This window comes from Canis aureus, chromosome 1, assembly GCF_053574225.1.
Source record: "Canis aureus isolate CA01 chromosome 1, VMU_Caureus_v.1.0, whole genome shotgun sequence".
Classification (NCBI taxonomy): domain Eukaryota; kingdom Metazoa; phylum Chordata; class Mammalia; order Carnivora; family Canidae; genus Canis; species Canis aureus.
In genome coordinates this window covers 21,460,629-21,479,256 of record NC_135611.1, presented here as the reverse complement: position 1 = coordinate 21,479,256, position 18,628 = coordinate 21,460,629, and the positions used below count along the sequence as shown (strand labels likewise).

General features: G+C 44.8%; 1 protein-coding gene across 1 annotated transcript in view; it reads left to right on the top strand.

Annotated features, from left to right (window-relative positions):
• LOC144310849 (uncharacterized) overlaps positions 1 to 18,628 on the top strand; it is a 110,607-nt gene that overhangs the window by 38,631 nt on the left and 53,348 nt on the right. Inside the window, exons 13-17 of the mRNA XM_077892496.1 lie at positions 651 to 1,250; positions 1,788 to 1,965; positions 2,773 to 2,904; positions 3,465 to 3,651; positions 5,076 to 5,195. The gene's annotated coding sequence lies outside the window, so the exon portion shown is untranslated. The remainder of the gene's footprint in view (positions 1 to 650; positions 1,251 to 1,787; positions 1,966 to 2,772; positions 2,905 to 3,464; positions 3,652 to 5,075; positions 5,196 to 18,628) is intronic.

Genomic DNA, 18,628 nt, shown 5'->3' with positions numbered 1-18,628 from the left:
GAAGAATTGTCCTTTCAAATATACCTTCTATCTTTAAAGTGAGCCGTGGAGTTGGGTTTACAGGTTTAGAGTACAGAGCTCCCACCTGGCCTAGATGAGGGAAAAAATACTTAACATACAGACAGCTATAGGACAGACAGAAGCAGGAATACACAAAAGGGAAAAGTTAGAGTTTAGTGTTTTTTTTAAAAAAAAAGTCCTGATTTGATCAAGGGCTGGAGCAAAAAGAAAGTCTTGAGCTTCCAATGAGCATAAGTCTTGAATGTTCCACATAAAGTATTTGCTTTCGGATGGGATACTTTTCTAATCGGCCGCTTTACTTCAGCTCATATTTTTAGCTGCCACCCGTTTAGGTTTTTAACTTTTAACTTCTTAAGTTTACAGCTTGATGGGTTTCTGCAAACTGAGCATGTTCATCCAAACAGCAGGTCAGTCAGGTGCTCTAGTTGTGTCAACTCCCGTCATTGCTCCCAGTATGTATGATAAAATTAGTTGTTCCTGTTTTTGAACTTTATGTAAATGATATCATACCAAATGTGCCTTTTGGTACCTGACTTCTTTTGTTCAATTTTGTATTTTGTGAAACTCACTCATGTTGTGGTTCCTTTCCTTAGTATTTATGCTTAATTCTTTCTTTCCTTTCTTTTCAGATAAACCCTTGGCTTATATGTGTCACCTTCTTGATTTAGTGTTGACAGCCATGGCACGTACATAGAGTGATCTAACTCCGATCCTCATGGTGGCTTTTGATGGCTGAGGCTGTCCCTGCTCTTTCAGCTTTACATGGTTATCTGGAAGGTAACTGTGTTCCAAGCAGTGGAAAGTCTGTATACTTCTAATTCATTAATCTGTGCCTGCTGGCTTATAGTTTGATTAATTGTAGCCTCTTGGAAATTTCAAAAGAACATTGGCCCTGGGGAAACAAGGAACCAACTGTTCCCAGAAGATCAAACTTGACTAGCCAGAAAATAGCCAGCCCTGATATCAGCAAGTGTGCTTGAGATCATGTCGAGAATGCTTCCCATTCACACTGACCCTTACCACTTCCTGTGCGTCCCCCTGAAAAAACTCCTACTTGGTCCAGGACCTTGGAGATGACGTTTGGGCTGCAGTCTGCTATCTTCCCAGGTCACCTGCTTCCTGAATAAAGCAACCTTTCCTTTCCAACCAACACTTGTCTCTTGAGTATTGCCTTTTGAGCCAAGAGTAGAGGAACTTGGGCTTCAGAACTAAGAAGAAAGGAGGTCAAGGTCAGCTTGCCCTGCAGCATCTTTTCCTTTAACACTCTCCTCTCTCCAATCCATTCCGGCCCAGTTCCCAGGTAGCGGGAGTGTGGTGCATTGTACCAGCCAGGTTAGATAACATGGCAATGCTTTTCCAAACAGGATTCACTTTCCTCTGTAATTAGGGACGGAGCAGTGGAGGGATGTGGTCTAGGAAGAGATTATCAGCTTTCAAAAAGGGTTAGTCTGTTTGGCTGGTAATTTGTTCATGATTTCTTTCCCCCTCTTCTGGTCAGCTTGCACACGAGAAATGAAATAATACTTTATAAAATATATAAATGACTTTTAATTTTTTTTGAGAGAGATTTAAATTGCATAAGCACATAACTTAGATGAAACAATGCAAGGGCTTTGATCCATTCAGCCTTGGGCAATTAATTTTTTAAAGATTTTTTTCCATGTCCCTTTGCAACGTGAAACTTATAATAGTAGCTCTGTAATTTTGTAGGTCATCTTTTTTTACTAAGTACTAGTCAAATTCATTCCTCTTCCTGTACAATACAGAGATAAAGCCAATAGCTGTCTGAGTATGTCAACTTCAAAAGCTTCTGCAGTATCAAGAAAATCAATAGAATGTCTCACCACTCTTGAACCTATTCTTCTGGCTTCAAAGGCAGAGAAATTCCCTGGAATGAGGTCAACTCAAAATTTTAAGTTACAGCTGAAGTGGTTACAAAACAAGGTATTTACAAAATAATCTTGCATTTTTTCTGATACCTCTTTATTATAGTCACTATCTGCCACAGTGGGAGAAATTTAGGAGGAAGTAGGAGTGCCTGTGATTTTACGTGCTAGGGGAGATACAGACCCTCTTGTAATTCTGCAGTGGCTGCAGGAAGGGGAGGGAGGGTGGTGTAATATGGTGCAAAGAGTAGTGAATCCTTTTGGCAGTTTCCCTCTTAACATTCAGTGACACTTGCTGACTGTTTGGAAAAACCACTTCCGAGGTAACAGCTGATTCAGAAGGTCCCTTCCATCCGTCTCTTCTTGGGGCGTGAGAATCATTGTGAATCGCAATAGGGAAATGTTGAAAATTCTGTGTATGCAGACACTATAAATTCCCCAAGTACAACACTTAAAGGTCAAATGGATTAGAAAACTCATCTTTTGAAGCTTTAAGAGGTGGAGGAGTATTGGTGGAAAATTTTAATTATTTTGGGACAGACGCTGGTAAGGACAGCTTAATTTGAATGATGGGGTAGATGAAGGGCTGGGGCTCCAACCATCAATGATGCATGCACAATAGGAAATCCACATGAACTTGAATTACTATCTGAGCCTTTCCCTAAAGCATCTTTGTTTACAGGAGAGAGAAACCTCATTCACTAAATGTCACAGGCCAGATTACTCTGTCACCAGCTATGGCATCTCCATAACCACCTGGAATGCCATATGACTTGTTACCGTGTTTTAGAGAATTCCTGCTTGTGCTGATCCTACATCCTTCACCAAAGGCCCTTTATGTGCTGCTGTACTCCTTGCCTTCCAGATCCTCACCAGTGCTCCACCTCCCCTCCCCTGGTATTCAGGAAGGCTGTAGGAGGAAAAAAGACACCCTCAGAGCTGGGAAAGGACCATATCGACCAGTTCCATGAAGTCCAGACGATGCTCTTACAGTACTGTAAGCAGTCCATAAAGTTGGGGCTGGGAGAGGGGCAAGCCAAACTGGGGGTGCTTGGTGCCCCTACTAGCCTTCACACTCTCCGCTTCACACAAAAGGGTTTGAAACTCAATGACCTAGTCCAATCATTCTCCTTTCCAGATAAAGAAATTGAGCCTGAAATTGAGCCTCCAAAGTTTGTGGAGATAAAATTGCTCTATAAAAAGATGATTTCTGGGAACCTCTGGGTGGCTCAGCAGTTTGGTGCCTGCCTTTGGCCCAGGGTGTGATCCTGGAGTCCTGGGATCGAGTCCCGCATCGGCTCCCTGCATGGAGCCTGCTTCTCCCTCTGCCTGTGTCTCTGCCTCTCTCTCTGTCTCTCATAAAGAAAGACAATCTTAACAAAAAAAAAAAAAAAAGAGAAAGAAAAAGATTTCTGGGAACCAGGAACCCAGCTCTCACTCATGGAGGAGGGTGTTGAAGGGAAACGTTACTTTGTAAAGCGTTGGTTGCACCGAGAGGTTTTGACCTTCCCAACGATGTGTTCAATACGTTCTTTTGATTTTCTATGTTTTTCGAAGACAGCTTTGGGGGGTTTCAACTAGTGCTTCTCCTGGCAACGTGGACCAAGTGTGGGGTACGATGGTGAGGACCTCTCCTCGACTTCAGGCTCACCTTAGTGCAGAGCTGCTGAAGACCATTCCCCGACTTCAGGCTCACCCTTAGCGCATCGCTGCCTTCCCATCTCAGAGGGTCCACGGTGAGGTGGTAAGCACGCCTGATTCAGGCCGGGTGGTTCCGGGACGCCCGCTGTCGGCGGGCAGCGAGCTGGGCGGACCGGCTGTGGCTGCCGCGGGCCCCTCTGCCTGGTGGTTCCCACGCGCTCGCCTACCCAACGCGGCAGCTCAACAGGACGCAAAGCGAGCTTCGGGTCTCCCCTCCCGACCGGTCACCTGCGCGCCCCGCATCCCGGCTCCGGGCGGCCGTGCCCCTCCGCTTCCCCGAGCCCCGACTCTCGGAGCCGCCCCAGCCCTCTGCCCCGGGTGCCAGCACCGCCCCGCTGACAGCCCGCTCCGAGCCCCCGCTCAGCAGCTCACCTGCTCCTTCTGCCTCCGCACCCGGTGCCAGGCTCGGTGGCGCGGCCGTACCTCCTCCGGCGCCCCCCCCGCCCCACACCGCAGGGGCCGCCCCGCGGCGCTGCCTCGGTCTGCGCTGAGCACCTGGCCCGGCAGTGCGCCGCACGCGGCAGCCCGACCGCAGAGCCTTCGGCCTTCCGGGCCTTGCGGGTGTCCTCCCGGTACTCACCCCGGCGGACGCGGGACACCGCCAGCTGCTCCCACTCCCGCCGCCGCTGCGGGATGCGCCCGAGCACGTGCAGGTGGGGAAGCCACGCAAGCCTCTGAGCTCTCGCGAGACCGGCGGCAGAAGGGGCCGAATGGGCCGCCGGGAAGGGCCGTGGCGGCCTGGCTTCCGGCGTGGAGGCCGCGGGCTTCCGGTCGGCGCGGGGACGCGAGGAGCCTCCCTCGGAGAGTCGGGAGCCCGGGGCCCCCGAGCGCGGGGCGCAAAGCGTGGGCTGCGTGACCCGAGGACCGCTAAGGGGTGAGGGCCGCGAGCCCACCCCTGGGGCCCGGCCCCTTGAGCCCCGGCGCCGCGCCCAGGAGACGCCGGAAGTGGGAAAGGACCGAGAGGAGGGCGGTGGACTGAGGCCCGGTGGGCAGGGGGAGCCACACGGCGTGTGGGCCACGTGATAGCGACGTCAGGACCGATGACGCGGGGTGGGGGAGGGGCGCGGCGTCGGGGAGGGGGGTGGGGGCATAGCTGGGGTCGAAGTGTTCATACTTCACTTTACGCCCGCTGTTGCGGACCCTGCCATCCTGAAGGCTTCTGCTAATTTAGATTCTCGCCACCGGTGTGTTCCTTTCTCCAAACTCTTGAAAACACTGTATGATCAATAATCATCACCTGGCGCAGTCCCACAGGCAGAAAATCATATATTGTTTTAGTTTATGTGTCCTTAGTTCCCCGTGAAGTATGAGCATCTTTTACATCTTTAGGGGCGGCTTGTGGTCTTTACTTCTGTGAATTGTCTTTTGTGTTTTTTAATTGCCAGATTATAAAAAGTCTTTTTTGTTCCTTGGTATTAAACATTGCACCTTATTTACTTTTTTGTTTGTTTGTTTGTTTTACTTAAGGTTTTATTTATTCATGAGAGAGACAGGCAGAGGGAGAAGCAGGCTCCCTGCAGGGAGCACGATGCGGGACTCGAGCCCAGGACCGCGGGGTCACCTGAGCCAAAGGCAGATCTTCAACCGGTGAGCCACCAGGGATCCCATCTTCCTTTTTTTTAAAAAGATTTTATTTATTTATTTGAAAGACAGAGGGAGCAAACAGCAGGCGGGATGAGGGCAGAGGGACAAGCAGCATCCTGCTGAGTGAGGAGCCTTACGGCTCAGTCCCAGGACCTGATGACCGGAGCCAAAGTCAGACATGTAGGACTGACTACCCAGGTGCCCCAAACTTTTATTTTGGGGTGTTTTGCTGGTCATAAAGTTTTACATGTTCAGGTAGTCACCTGTGTTAGCCTTTTCTTTTATGGGATATAGTTTGTTGTCTTGCTTAGGAAAGTGTCTCTTACCCCTTCTCATATGAATAGTCACCCATAGTCTAAGTTTTCTGTGGTTTAATCATTACCTTGAAATGCTTTAGGGGCGCCCGGGTGGCTCCGTGGTCTTTCCTCGCCTGGGGCGTGACCCCGGGGTCACAGGATCGAGTCCCGCGTCGGGCTCCCTCCAGGGAGCCTGCTTCTCCTTCGGCCTATGTCTCTGCCTCTCTCTCTCTCTCTTTCTGTGTCTCAGGAATAAATAAATAAATAAAATCTTTAAAAAAAAACAAAACAAAACACTGCTTTAGTAACCTGGAGTCTATTCAGGCTGGTCGGCGCGGGAGCTTGGGAGCCGGCTAGTCCTCCCGGGTCTCAGAGCGCGCCCTTGCTGTGGCGGGTGGGCAGGTCATCACCCTGATGGGTGGCAGGGAGCGGCAGTGAGCCTGCGCCCCTGCTTGCTGCGGGCGCCCTGGGAGGTGGGGGGGCGTGTGCCCCCTTGCTCTCCATCCAGCTCTCGAGGCACAGCCAGCCCTAGCCATGCGGGTGGGGGGGGGCCTTAGGCCCCCCCCACCCGCCCCCCGTGCTCCGCGGTGGCCCCAGGGCTGCCCTCGGAGTCCGCCGAGCGGCCCACGGGCAGGCCCACTGCTCGTGCTGTTGTCCTTGTGGAGCTCCAGGGGTTTCGAGCAAAAAGTAAGCGGTCTGTGAAGCAGGGAATCCCATCTGATTTATCCAGGGGTTAGCCTGCCATCTAACTTCATCACCGAATAGTTCATCTTTGCGTCGCTGATTCAAAATGTCACTTTTATTACAAATATATTGTGTTGGTTCCCCCTCCTGGTTCTCTGTTCCGCGTTGTCTGTCCTCTGTGTAGTAGCCTTGCCGGCTGTTTCACTATCTTCAAGGGTAGGTCTCCTTTGAATCACTCTTTTCCTGATTTCTAGCTCTTGTATTTTTATTCTTCCAGATGAACTTGGTATTATTTTTCCATATTCCAAAAAATTTATATTGGGTTTTTGATTGGAGTAGAATTAAACACATAATTTGAAAGTATTGACAGAAAATGAACTGCTTAATGTAAAAACAATATTTTGAATCATGTAAGTCATACTTTGTATATTTCAGAAGGATTTTATAGTTTTTCTCATGTAGCTTTCTTGTTTCTCAGTAAGAGTGGGTCATATATATATATATATATGTATATATATATATATACATATATATATATCCATGAGACAGAGAGAGATGGGGGGGGCAGAGACACAGGCAGAGGGAGAAGCAGGCTCCACACAGGGAGCCCGACGTGGGACTCGATCCTGGGTCTCCAGGATCACCCCCGGGCTAAAGGCAGGCGCTAAACTGCTGAGCCACCCAGGGATCCCCTGAAGCCTATTTCAAATAGGGCCTGAGATACCCCTTTGGCAGGTAGCTAATGGAGTGTAATGACCAGTGAGAGCAGGGATCTCCCCACTTCATGGAATGCAACACTGAGGATCCCAGAGAATGCAGAGCATCTCTGGCTTTTCAAGGCCCCTAGAACATCAGCACAGCGGATGAAGGATTTATCAGCAGCACAGGCCGCAGCACGTGGCAGTACGGGCAGCAGAATCATTGGTACCAGGCATAATCATGACACCTAGTGACAGTAGCAGTGGTTGGAGGATGCAGAGGTACCTGGAAGAAATGACAGGTGCTTTCCAGAGGAGGCAGTTCCTCATGGGGATGACATGAGCGAAGATGGTGGCTGGGGCTCCTCATGATACCTGAGCTTGTTTGTTGGTATACTTGAGGCAGTCCTTGGGGATTCTCAGGAAATGCGCAAGGTAGCTTTGAGGGTTTTAGGGTCCTATCTGGCAGGTAACTGTAGGAGCCAGCAGAACATGGGTAATGAGTTTTCCTATGTTCCTTGGGGTACCTATGAGCTAGAATGTTCTCAAAGCAACACGGGTTGCCAGGTGAAGGAATTATTCTTAAATAGGCGATAGGAGTTCTAGCAGAGCAAGACAGTTTACTGCTGTCTCTGAGATTCTCTGTGCATTCTGTTTTAGTGACACACACATACTTCTGGGATTAGAGAATCTGGGAAACAGTGGGTTAAACAACATTGAATGGGTGTTTTTTTTTTTTTTTAAAGATTTATTTATTAGAGTGTGTGTGTGTGTGTGTGAGAGAGAGAGAGCGTGCGCAAGTGAATGCACGAGCAGGGGGAGGAGCAGAGAAAGAGAATCTCAAGCCAACTCCCCACTGATTGGGAAGCCCAGTGCAGGGCTCCATCTCATGACCCTGAGCTCATGACTTGAGCTGAAACCAAGAGGTGGGCACTCAACCGACTGAGCCACCCAAGGACCCCTGCATGGATGTTCTTAATCGACTCAGGGTCTCCGGTGTCCTGGTCTCTTCAAGTCCTGTTGAGCACCTACCAGGTGGCTGGAGTGAGTACCACAGCAGTGATCCTGGCAGTGTAGACAGGGAGACGATGTTAACACAGACTGTGAGTCTGTAGGTAGAAGGGTGTTCAGCGTTTCCCAAGTTTACCCCATGGATCTCTTCTAAAGGGATGCCAGTAAGCAGCGCTCATGTTCTGTGGAGTGCAGCTTGGGTGCACCTTGCTGGATCAAAGGAAGAACAGCGGGGAGGAGAGCTGCATTGCCGTATGGCTGTCTGGTCTCTAAAGACAAAGAAACAGTATACACCACAGAAAGTGATTTTATATATATATATATATATAATTTAAAAGATTTATTCATGAGAGACACAGAGAGAGAGGCAGAGACACAGGCAGAGGGAGAAGCAGGCTCCATGCAGGGAGCCCGACGTGGGACTCAATCCTAGGACCCTGGGGTCGCGCCCTGAGCTGAAGTCAGATGCTCAACCCCTGAGCCCCCAGGCGTCTCAGAAGTGCTTATAAATGTAAAATCTCAAATTGGGATTAAGTGACAGGAAGGAGATTCTGAATTGCCCTCATCCTCCAGAGTCCTAGGAAGGCCCTGTGTACAAGAGCTGGGTTGTTCACATTTGGTTAAAGACTGAGGGCCCTGTTAATGCATGAAAGTCACATAGTGGCTGGTTCGGTTCCAGGACTGTGGAAAACGACAACCAGTACTTGACTTAGGTAATTTATTTTATTACTTTTTTCATTTTTAAAGATTCCATCCATTCATGAGAAATAGAGAGAGAGAGAGGCAGAGACCCAGGCAGAGGGAGAAGCAGGCTCCATGCAGGGAGCTCGATGTGGGACTCGATCACGGGTCCTCAGGATCATGCCCTGGGCTGAAGGCGGCGCTAAACCGCTGAGCCACCTGGGCTGCCCGACCTAGGTAATATTTACTTTGGTTTATTAGCACAGTACTTCTTTTTCTCTCTCACTCTTGGTTTTTTGTTTGTTTTTTGCTTACATTATTTCCAAATAATTTGGAAACCTTTATCTCCCCTCTCACATTTATAGTTGATATTTAAAAACTTTTTAAGCTTAGTTTTACAGTTATGATGCAGTTACCAGATTATTGCATGTTATTTATGTGCTTCAAATATATTTTAGAAGTTGATTTAAATTATCTATTCATAAAATATGCCCATCATGTAATTAATTGAAAAAAATCATTTCTTATTGTCAATCGAAATAACCAAATCACAACTTCCTGACAAAGATTTTCTTAAAGTTTTTCAATTCCATTCCACATTCCTATGACAGCCAACCCACTTCTGAATTCTCATCCTAAAGTAGAGGGAGAAAGAGCAAGAGAGAGAAGACAAAAACTTGCCTTCAGTGTGATACTGGATGAATAAGGCCTTACCCCACTTTTTCCTGCAGTACTTGCTTTGCTTTGTCCTCACAGGATTCTGTTTCAGGGGCTGTTGTCTCCTAAACTGCGGTTTTAGTGACCTGGTGGTGATTGAAACCCAGGACAGTGCTTCGGGGTAGGTTGGGGAAGGCTGTGTCTTTCCTTTCTGAGGAGGGAAAGGAGGATTGTTGAAGAGGAGGTAGCAGAAGGCCCCTGCCCCCATCAGTGGCCTGTTAGGGTTGTCACTTTTAGGAAAAGACGTGGACATTTGGGATATAGGGTCCATGCCCATGTGTTCCCCGAAAGCCTTTCTGTGCTCCAGCTTACTTGTACCAGTTAAAGGACCGCTGCTGAACTATGGCCCATGACCAGAAAGCTGTGGAAAGAAGGCATCTCTAAGTTCACAGTCAGTGGAGAGGTAGGGGCCTCTGCTCTTCCTCAGTGAGGCACTCTGACATTCACATCCCAAGTTCACTGTCTGCAGCCCACATGTGGGGATGGATCTGCAGGCTGAGGAACCTAGAGCTGAAGCCCATAGATATTTGCATCATTTCTGGTTTGGATTTGGAAGAAGGGGGCCCATCACCTGGGTGGGTATCCTGTTATAAAAGGGGGAACTCCTTACTGCGGCTGGGTTGCATTCTTCTGCCTTAGCCTTCTCCTGTGCCTGGGTCTCTCCTGCTTCCCTGGTGCCGGGTTTCAGAGTCGCAGGCCCATCCTTACCTATATAATCCTCCCGTTGCTGAGCCCACCAGTCTCTGGGAGGACTGCTGTCTCCCTACCCTCAGTCAGGGCAGTAGTTGCCACCTGTGACCTAGTGCCCACATTCATAAAACCTCCATAGTCCTTGAGCTGTCAGAGTGGGCCTCTTTCTAGATAATCTTCTAGCTTCCTGCAGTCCTCTTATAATACTTGCAATGTTGACCTTTCTCCCCTAAGTTGTCAAGATGTTTTATTTCCACTGCCAGGGTGGGAACTCCTTGGGGGCAGGTTTTTGCTTTTTTTCCCCCCTCCTTATTCATTTTTGTTTCCTCTGTAGTACAGGAATGGGGTATCACACACAGTAGGTGCTCAACAAATACTGGTTGAATGAATGAAATTGGAGATGACATAATATTAAGTGTATGAGCTATGCCTTGATAAGACTCAGGCCACAACTATAAAATAAAATTCATATAAAGGAAAATATGGACATCAGATATACATCTGAGGCTGTAATATCCACGTCTTGAGCATGGATATTATTGGCTTATGTATTATTGACAAGGAAATTCATGGAATCTGAGCAGGTGGCTCTACATTTTTTTAATTAAGTTTTTATTTTAATCCCAGTATAGTTAACACACAGTGTTATATTAGTTTCAGGTGTACAATATAATGATTCAACAATATGATGGCATTTTGTGGTTAGGATGTCAAGCCTGAAACCCCAAGTCTGAAGCTGGACCCACCTTGCCTCTGGGCGCCAGATGGCGCTCACACACCACCAGAGAAGATATTTGCACATTTACAAGTTCTTGTTTACCAAAGGAGATAGCTGTGCCTCTATGTGAAACTCTGCAACAAATTGATTTCTTACAGACTTCTGGGCCATTGCTCTAGTTTCCAAAGAAGGGTTTAATACATACACATGAAAACCTGATTGTAAAGCACCCAGCTCAGGCTGTGGTGAAGGCCAAATCCTATTTCTGTGAATGCGGTGACTTGTCTTCTTATGTGGTCTTTGTGCCTTTTAAACGGCTTCTTACTCCTTATGGGGAAAAGGTAGATGCAAGGGGGAGGGTATTCTCAGGAACCACTGTGACCTGGGAAACCTGGGACCCAAGTACTTGGCAGATCACCTGCCCTGAGGGAGCAAACCGGTTTCTTCGTACAGGGAATGAGGACACTGCCTCAGTGCTCAGGCCTGTGGGGAGGTGAGTTTTTACTATGTCTTGTTCCCTCTCATCTCCTTAGTTTGCAAAACTATGGGGCCATAATCTCTCTGCTGTTTTTGCTCCTCCATCGTTAGTCGGCAGGGATGAAGTGGTAAAAACAACAAAATGGGCTCTGCCACTTACCACCTGAGCTGGTGGTGTGGTCTTTGAGCCTCAGTTTACTTGTCTGTAACATGAGATTAACAGTACACACTTGAAAAGGTTGTTTTTATAAGATACGAACAAAATAACAACTATATGGTCAGTCATGTGCTTTCTCATACCTCTGAATAAACAAATGCAGACTAACCCGAACCAAGAATTTGAGTGTAAAATCTCCGTTGATTCATTTTCCAATCTTACTACTTCTAAGCATCACGTTTGTTTCTCTTCAAACAAGAGAAACCTCTTGCCTCCTCTTGCCTGGCTCTTTATGACATGATTGTTTCCCATTCATTCTTTTGTGGGACAGATATTTACTGAGTACCCAGTATGCTCCAGGCACTGTACTAAGTACTGCTGAGATGATGACAACAAGAACAAAATCCCTGACCTCATGGAATGTGTGTTTTGTGGCAGAGAGAAATAATAAACAAATAAACACATGTAATTACAAATATGTATATGAAGGAAAAAAACAAGTTCTGTGGTTTTAAAAAAATAACAGTGAGAGGAGGGATGTGTTAGGATGATCCGGGAAGGCCTTTTTGGGGAGGCAGAATCAAAATAAGGAGGGAATGGAGACGAGGGGGGAATACTTTACTGTGGAGTAGGTGAGGAAACAATCCATGAATGCCTGCTGAGAGATTTTTATTTTTATTATCCTTAAATAATAAATGCAGCTATGGTTATGATAATAAAATAATACTATCCTGTAACATGTTGCAGTCTTATGTTAATATATTTCTTTGGGAGATTGGATCAGGTGCATTGTTTTACCCGGAGCTTTACTGTCAGCCTGGTCTATATAGGTGCCTGCCAAAAGCTTGTTGAATGAATAAATGGTTACACTGGCCACTCAGGGTAGGCAAGGCAGGTATTATTGCTCCATTTCAGGAATGTTAGATGACTTGTCCCTGGCCTTATGGGTCACAAGGGAGTCACAAGAATTAGAATCTTTATCTATCTATCTATCATCTATCTATCTATCTATCTATCTATCTATCTATCTATCTATCATCTTTTTGACTTTTATTCCAGTGTTCTCAGATTTTCACTCTTTAGAATTAAAGTCTCATCTTTATGTTTATGGAAGATTTCCTCAATAGACCAGAGTGCTTAGGCAAGATACAGCTCATATATTTGACTAAAACCAGTATAATCTTGCAGGGAATGAGTTGTTTCTGGGTAACACGGGTGTTAATCCAAGTAGAATTAGCCATACTACCTACACTCCACCTATAAAATTCTGGACAGGTTTACACCTGCCAATTGCTGATTCTTGGGTGTGTTTCACAAACCAATGATTAGCTCTAAAATTCTAATGCTTCTGTGAGTTATTATTAAAGAAGGATGCTTCAGGAAAGATGGGGTGACACCATTGTATATATTGTAGAATATCAACCAGTATTTTAGGGATGGGAGATGGATTCTTTCACATCCCTGTCTACATTCACCTCTTTTTATAGGCAGTAAAGTTCATGTGTATCTCATGTGTTGGTAGATTAAGTAGGTAGCTAAAGAGTTGCCTGAATAGAACGATTTGAAGATCAGATCAGATCGATGGTCCTAAATCTCTCATAGGAATCTGGAGTGCCATCCCAATGGCTTTGTTTCTTTGTTTCAGGTAAAATCCTTGCCTTGTAGCCTTTCTTTAAATATAAATATGTTCATCCATCACTATGCTAGGTTAGTTGTGGGAAAGATGCAGAAGACACAAATCATTCCTCCCCCCGCCCCCAATAAATTCATTCATTCATCACTCTCTAAGTATTTCTTGGGCACACATTATATGCCAGATGCTCTGCTAGGCTCTGAAGGAATCAAATAGTTACCGTATTTTGAATGTCACTATAGACAGGCATTGACTGTTCAAAGTACTTTTTATATATTAACTCATGGGTTCTGTTGATGAATCAGAAAGTCCAGAGAGGTTAGGTGAATTACTTAAGATCATATGACTAGGGTATAGGAGTGATAGGATTCAATCTTGGGCAGTTTGGCTCTAGAACTTGATCCTTAACAGAGTCCCTGGTCTTGAGGAGCTCACAGACTAGTTGGGGGACAGACATGTAAAGAGATGAACTGCAGTCCAGCCAGGCTGTGATGGGAGGGGTAAGCAAGGAGGACTTCTGAAACTGGCTCCTGGGAGGAGCTGAGAAACCATCACTAGACAGGAAATAGTAACCCTGGAACCATATTTTAGTCACAGACAACACAAACATGAAAAAGCACCTCTTTTCTTCTTCATTGACTTTTTTTTTTTTTAAGATTTTATTTATTTATTCGTGAGAGATAGAGAGAGAGAGGCAGAGGGGCAGAGACACAGGCAGAGGGAGAAGTAGGCTCCATGCAGGGAGCCTAATGCAGGACTCGATCCTGGGATTCCAGGATCAGGCCCTGAGCCAATGGCAGGCACTCAACCGCTGAGCCACCCAGGGATCCTCTCACTGACTTCTTCTGTTTAGGTGTATCATGCCTCTGAGCTCACTTTAGTAATGCAATTTAAAATTGAAATGGGAAATGTAAATGAATAAATTACAGATTGAGGCAATGACCAACATTTGAGATTGTAAGATATGGCTAGAATGCCATACATAAAGAATTTCAGTTTATGTTCTTGCTTTTCTCTCTTAGCTTCTTTTGTGCTCTGGCTTGGGTGTGGGGCCTGACCCAGAGTGGCAATTGCAAGACACTGGTGGCTCTCCCAGGACCACATAGACTCATTACAATACTAGTAACAACTTCAAGGGGAAAGTGGATGAGATTTTATCTCTTAATCCTCTACTTGCATATTGTTTGTCAAAATCTTTGTCTTTGTCTCCTTTCCCTAAAGTTCAGTATCATTGCTTTTCCTGCCTAAAGGACATAGTTCATAGCCTGCCTCTTTAAGGAAGGCTTCCCAGGACCTCACCACTGATTCTTCCTTCATGCCAGACTCCGATGGTGCTGCACCATTCATCTTACCATTAAATAGGCAGGGCTTTGAAAAGCTGACATTTTTATATTATGATTTCATATTTCATATCTTTTTCTCACATAGAAGCTTCTAGTTAGTTACACATACAGCATTGGGCTTCCTTTTAAAGCCAAGGAAATCTTTAATGTCCACCTTTAAGTTTCTCTCTCTTTAAGCTCATAAGTTAATTTTCCTAATTCTGTTTGACTTAAAAATTAGTTCATCTTGTGATCGACTGCTAACACTTTTGTACGAACTTCATTTACACTGAAGTTTTAAAAATTTATAGGCATCATCAGTGGTTGTTGCACCTTTTGAGAATATTTGCATTGTTTTGTGTATCCTTAACAAACTTCTAAAATCATAAAATACTTTTAAATACAATTTATCATCTTAACCATTTGTATATCCTTTTAAATTCTCCAGACTTTTGAGTTAAATAATCTAAATGCATTTCTTTATTTTTCTATTTCTAATGTTCATAAATATATAGGGCTCCATATATCATTCATTACATGTATCCCATTGGAGCATGATTGATACATCAGGAGTATATTTACTCAATAAATTCATTATACTTTAACTTTTGTATTCCTAATTAACTCTGGATTGTGAAAGGCTAACTGAGAATACCCAGTTATGGACAACTGCACCAAACTTATCACATTGTGCTTTTTACCTTCACCCCCTCCCTAGGTTTCAATTGTTATTGAAACTCAGAGCTGGGAGTGGAATTATTTTTGGCATTACATTGAACATTATAACTTAAAATCTAACTAATACTAGTAATATGAGTGCTACTACTAGTAGTAGCTAATCTTTGTCAAATACTTAACTATATCACAGGGACTGTTCTAAGTGATTTACATAGATTGACATATATGTGCCAGTCATTCCAGTCCGTTCCTGTGGAGTGTAACAGTTAATAACATCCCATGAAGTTAGACCTACAATGGATGCAGGTGTTTCTTGTCCTTCTGAGTTTGTTCTTGGGATAATAAGGCACAGATATTTAAAACTCACCCAGAAGTAGGTGAGTAGTAAACTACACTAGATTGGAAGTCTCTCAAATTATGTATTTTTGATGCCCCAAGGGTTGCTTAGCACATAAATGTTTGAGAAATTAATGAATATTACTTGGTTAGAGCCCAACAAAATATAGCACCATGATGGGCTTTGAAATGGCGGGGAAAACAGCTGTGCAGGGAGCTGACTTTGCAGCTAGAACTTACCTGCTGTTGGGGAAGGAACTATTCCTGTCAATGAAAAAATTTAAAGTACATAGCGTTGGCTTCGTTCATGATTGCAAATGTCACGATTCCATTAATTTGATTTTTAAAGTTTAAGGTATTCTTGCCATTTGGTTACTCAGTATATGAATAGAATGACATTTATTCTGCTTGGCTCTCTGTAAGCTACACATGCACATTTGTTTGAAGGGTATCATTTATTCCTTTAATGAGACTTCTGGGAGCACACCATGTTGGGCTAAACAGGATAAGTGATCTAAAGGAAGAGAACATAGTCTGAGGCTTAGACTCTGAAGGAAGACAGAGCTAATATACACGAAAAGTCTTAAGTTCTGTTGAAAAACTGAGGGATTAGGTGGCAACGAGTGATACAGACAAGACAGAGCGTCTGTAGAGTTGGGAGAAGGGGAAGAATGAGGCACTAACATCTTTATGAGATGGTGAGATTCTGTTCAGACTTAGCCTGTGCAAAAGGGAAGATGGAGGGTCCTTTAGCAGTGGAGGATTGGGACCTGGAGCAGGAATGAATAAGGACTGATTTTTGAGGAAAGGTAATGATTTTTTTCCTGGCTGGAGTAGAGAGTTTTTACATTGTCATTGCTGTTTAATAAAGTTACTTATTGAGCACTTACGCGCCAGGCATTGTGCCAAATGTTAAGGTACATCATGAACTTAATCCTTACTATAGCCCCATAACTAACTTCATTTCCAGATGAGGAAAGTCAGGCTAAGGGAGGCTGAGTCACTTGCTCAGGGTCATACAGCTCGTCAGCAATGGAGTAGACACAAGATCTCAGGTCTCTTCCTCATGAGAGTTTGTGCAGTAACCCATCTTCTCTCAGCCCCATTTGTCCAGACCTATAGGTAGAGCCCATGTTGTCAATTTCTCTCTCCAAGTCTCACCTGCTTTTAGTACAGTTAGGGGAAAGGTGGACTTATCTCATGTGCCCTCTGAGTTTTCCTGTAGCACATTTTCTTTCTCACTTCTCTCAGGTTGGCCCTGTGGCTCTGCTTGTTGCATAGGCAGTCAGTGGCCTGGACACTACAGCTGTAGTCCTTGTGATATGATGCTGCTACCATAATACTGGCTGGGGCCGAATGGTGACGTGGAAAAGGACATGGTGTTTTTTATTGCTCTATTACTTAATTCTTTACCATGTCACCAACACAAAAAATTACTGAAGGAATAACTGGAGTTTGGATGTAGGTTTAGTTGTGGAAACAGAGTCCCAACAATAATGGCTTAACTGTGATGGTTTGTTTTCCTGCCATATAGAAGTCTAAGTTGTTACGTGGCTCTCCTTTATCACAGGGACAGCGGTCCAGACTTATGCCTTACTATGCTGTCATTACAAGGCCACTTCATGTGAGGTCTGAGGTGCTGCACCATCATATCTATATCCTAGTAGAATCTTTTATTTATTTAGTTTTATTTATTAATTTTTTTAGTAGAGTCTTTTAAAAGAAAGCCTGGAAATTGCACATATCACTTTTACAATCATCCTATTGGCCAAAACATAGTCACATGCTCCTAGCTAGTTGCAAGAGAGACTGAGGAATCTTACCTATGTTCTGAGTGACCATGAGATTCTTTTTTTTTTTTTAAGATTTTTATTTATTTATTCATGAAAGACACACACATACACAGAGGCAGAGACACAGGCAGAGGGAGAAGCAGGCTCCATGCAGGGAGCCCGACGTGGGTCCCGATCCTGGGACTCCAGGATCACGCCCTGGGCCAAAGGCAGGTGCTAAACCACTGACCCACCCAGGGACCAAGAGATTCTATTACTGTGAAAAGAGAAGAATGAATTTTAAGTGATAGTTCTCAATCTCTGCCTCAGAATTATAAAGAAGGATACAACTATAGAACTTGGATGATAAATATGGCTATTCTCAGAGCACATTAGAAAAGACTAAATTATTATTATTATTATTATTATTATTATTATTATTTTGAGAGAGAGAGAGAGAGCTGGGAGAGGGGTGAGGGGGGGGAGAGAGAGAGAATCTTAAGCAGGCTCCAGCCCAGCAAGGACACTAACATGGGGCTTGATCTCATGACCCTCAGATCATGACCTGAGCCACAATCAAGAGTCAGACACTTGACTGACTGAAGCCACCCAGGCCTCCTGAAAAGACTAAACTATTAAATCTTCTTTGAGAGATGCTGTTGCCTAGTAGACATTGTCCAGTTATAATTTTTGCTTTCCTACTTCAGGTGTGCCTTCTTTTTTCAGAGAGAGAGGGAGAGAGAGAAAGATCCTAATGTACATCTCCATGCTTTTAAAGGAAACTGTGAACTCCTTTCCACAGAAGTAGTTTCCCCTGTCAGATCTCTCCTCTGCACTATTGACGGGCACAGTAACCCGCAGCCACACTTTTGCCAAATTCTGAGTTGTTCTACGTAGAGTTACAAGCGGCGTGAGCAGAAAACCGCAGCCTTGGCTTTTGTGAAGGTGAACTTGTGCTTCCTCATTCTCCCACACACTACTTGGGTAATTAACAGGATATGTGCGTGTATTCAGACATGCAGACACGCACCATATCTCGCTCACAGGGACAAAAATGCTTCTTAGATCCGATGCAATCTAAATCTAAGTTAACAAAGAGAAATGCTGCTGAAGGGTCACAGACAACACAGCCCACGGTGTTGAGGGAGCCTTGTATTTTAGGTGGAGTAATGGGAGTTTATCCTCATTCACGGAGAATCATTGCTCTTTTCAAACAGCAGTGCCATCTGTCCCTAATGACTCCTGTTAAGCCATTTTAAGCTTTGAAATTGCACCTTTTCTCCTCTGGGTCCGATGCAAGTTTTATTCGACCTGTACTCCTGACTCACCAAACTAGTCTGAGGTCGTAATAAAACAAAATATAAATAAATATACTTGCTTGTCTTCAGAGTAAACCATAGTGTCTATGTGGCTGTGGTAGTTAGATTTGTATTTCTAATTATATTTGGTAAAGTGTTCTCTTATGATTTGAGAATTCTCTGAGTTTGTGTATCCTCTGGTGATAGTGGTTCTTTTGGGTTGATGAGGTTTTCTTTGCTGAATTCTTGGATTGCTTCTATCTGCTTT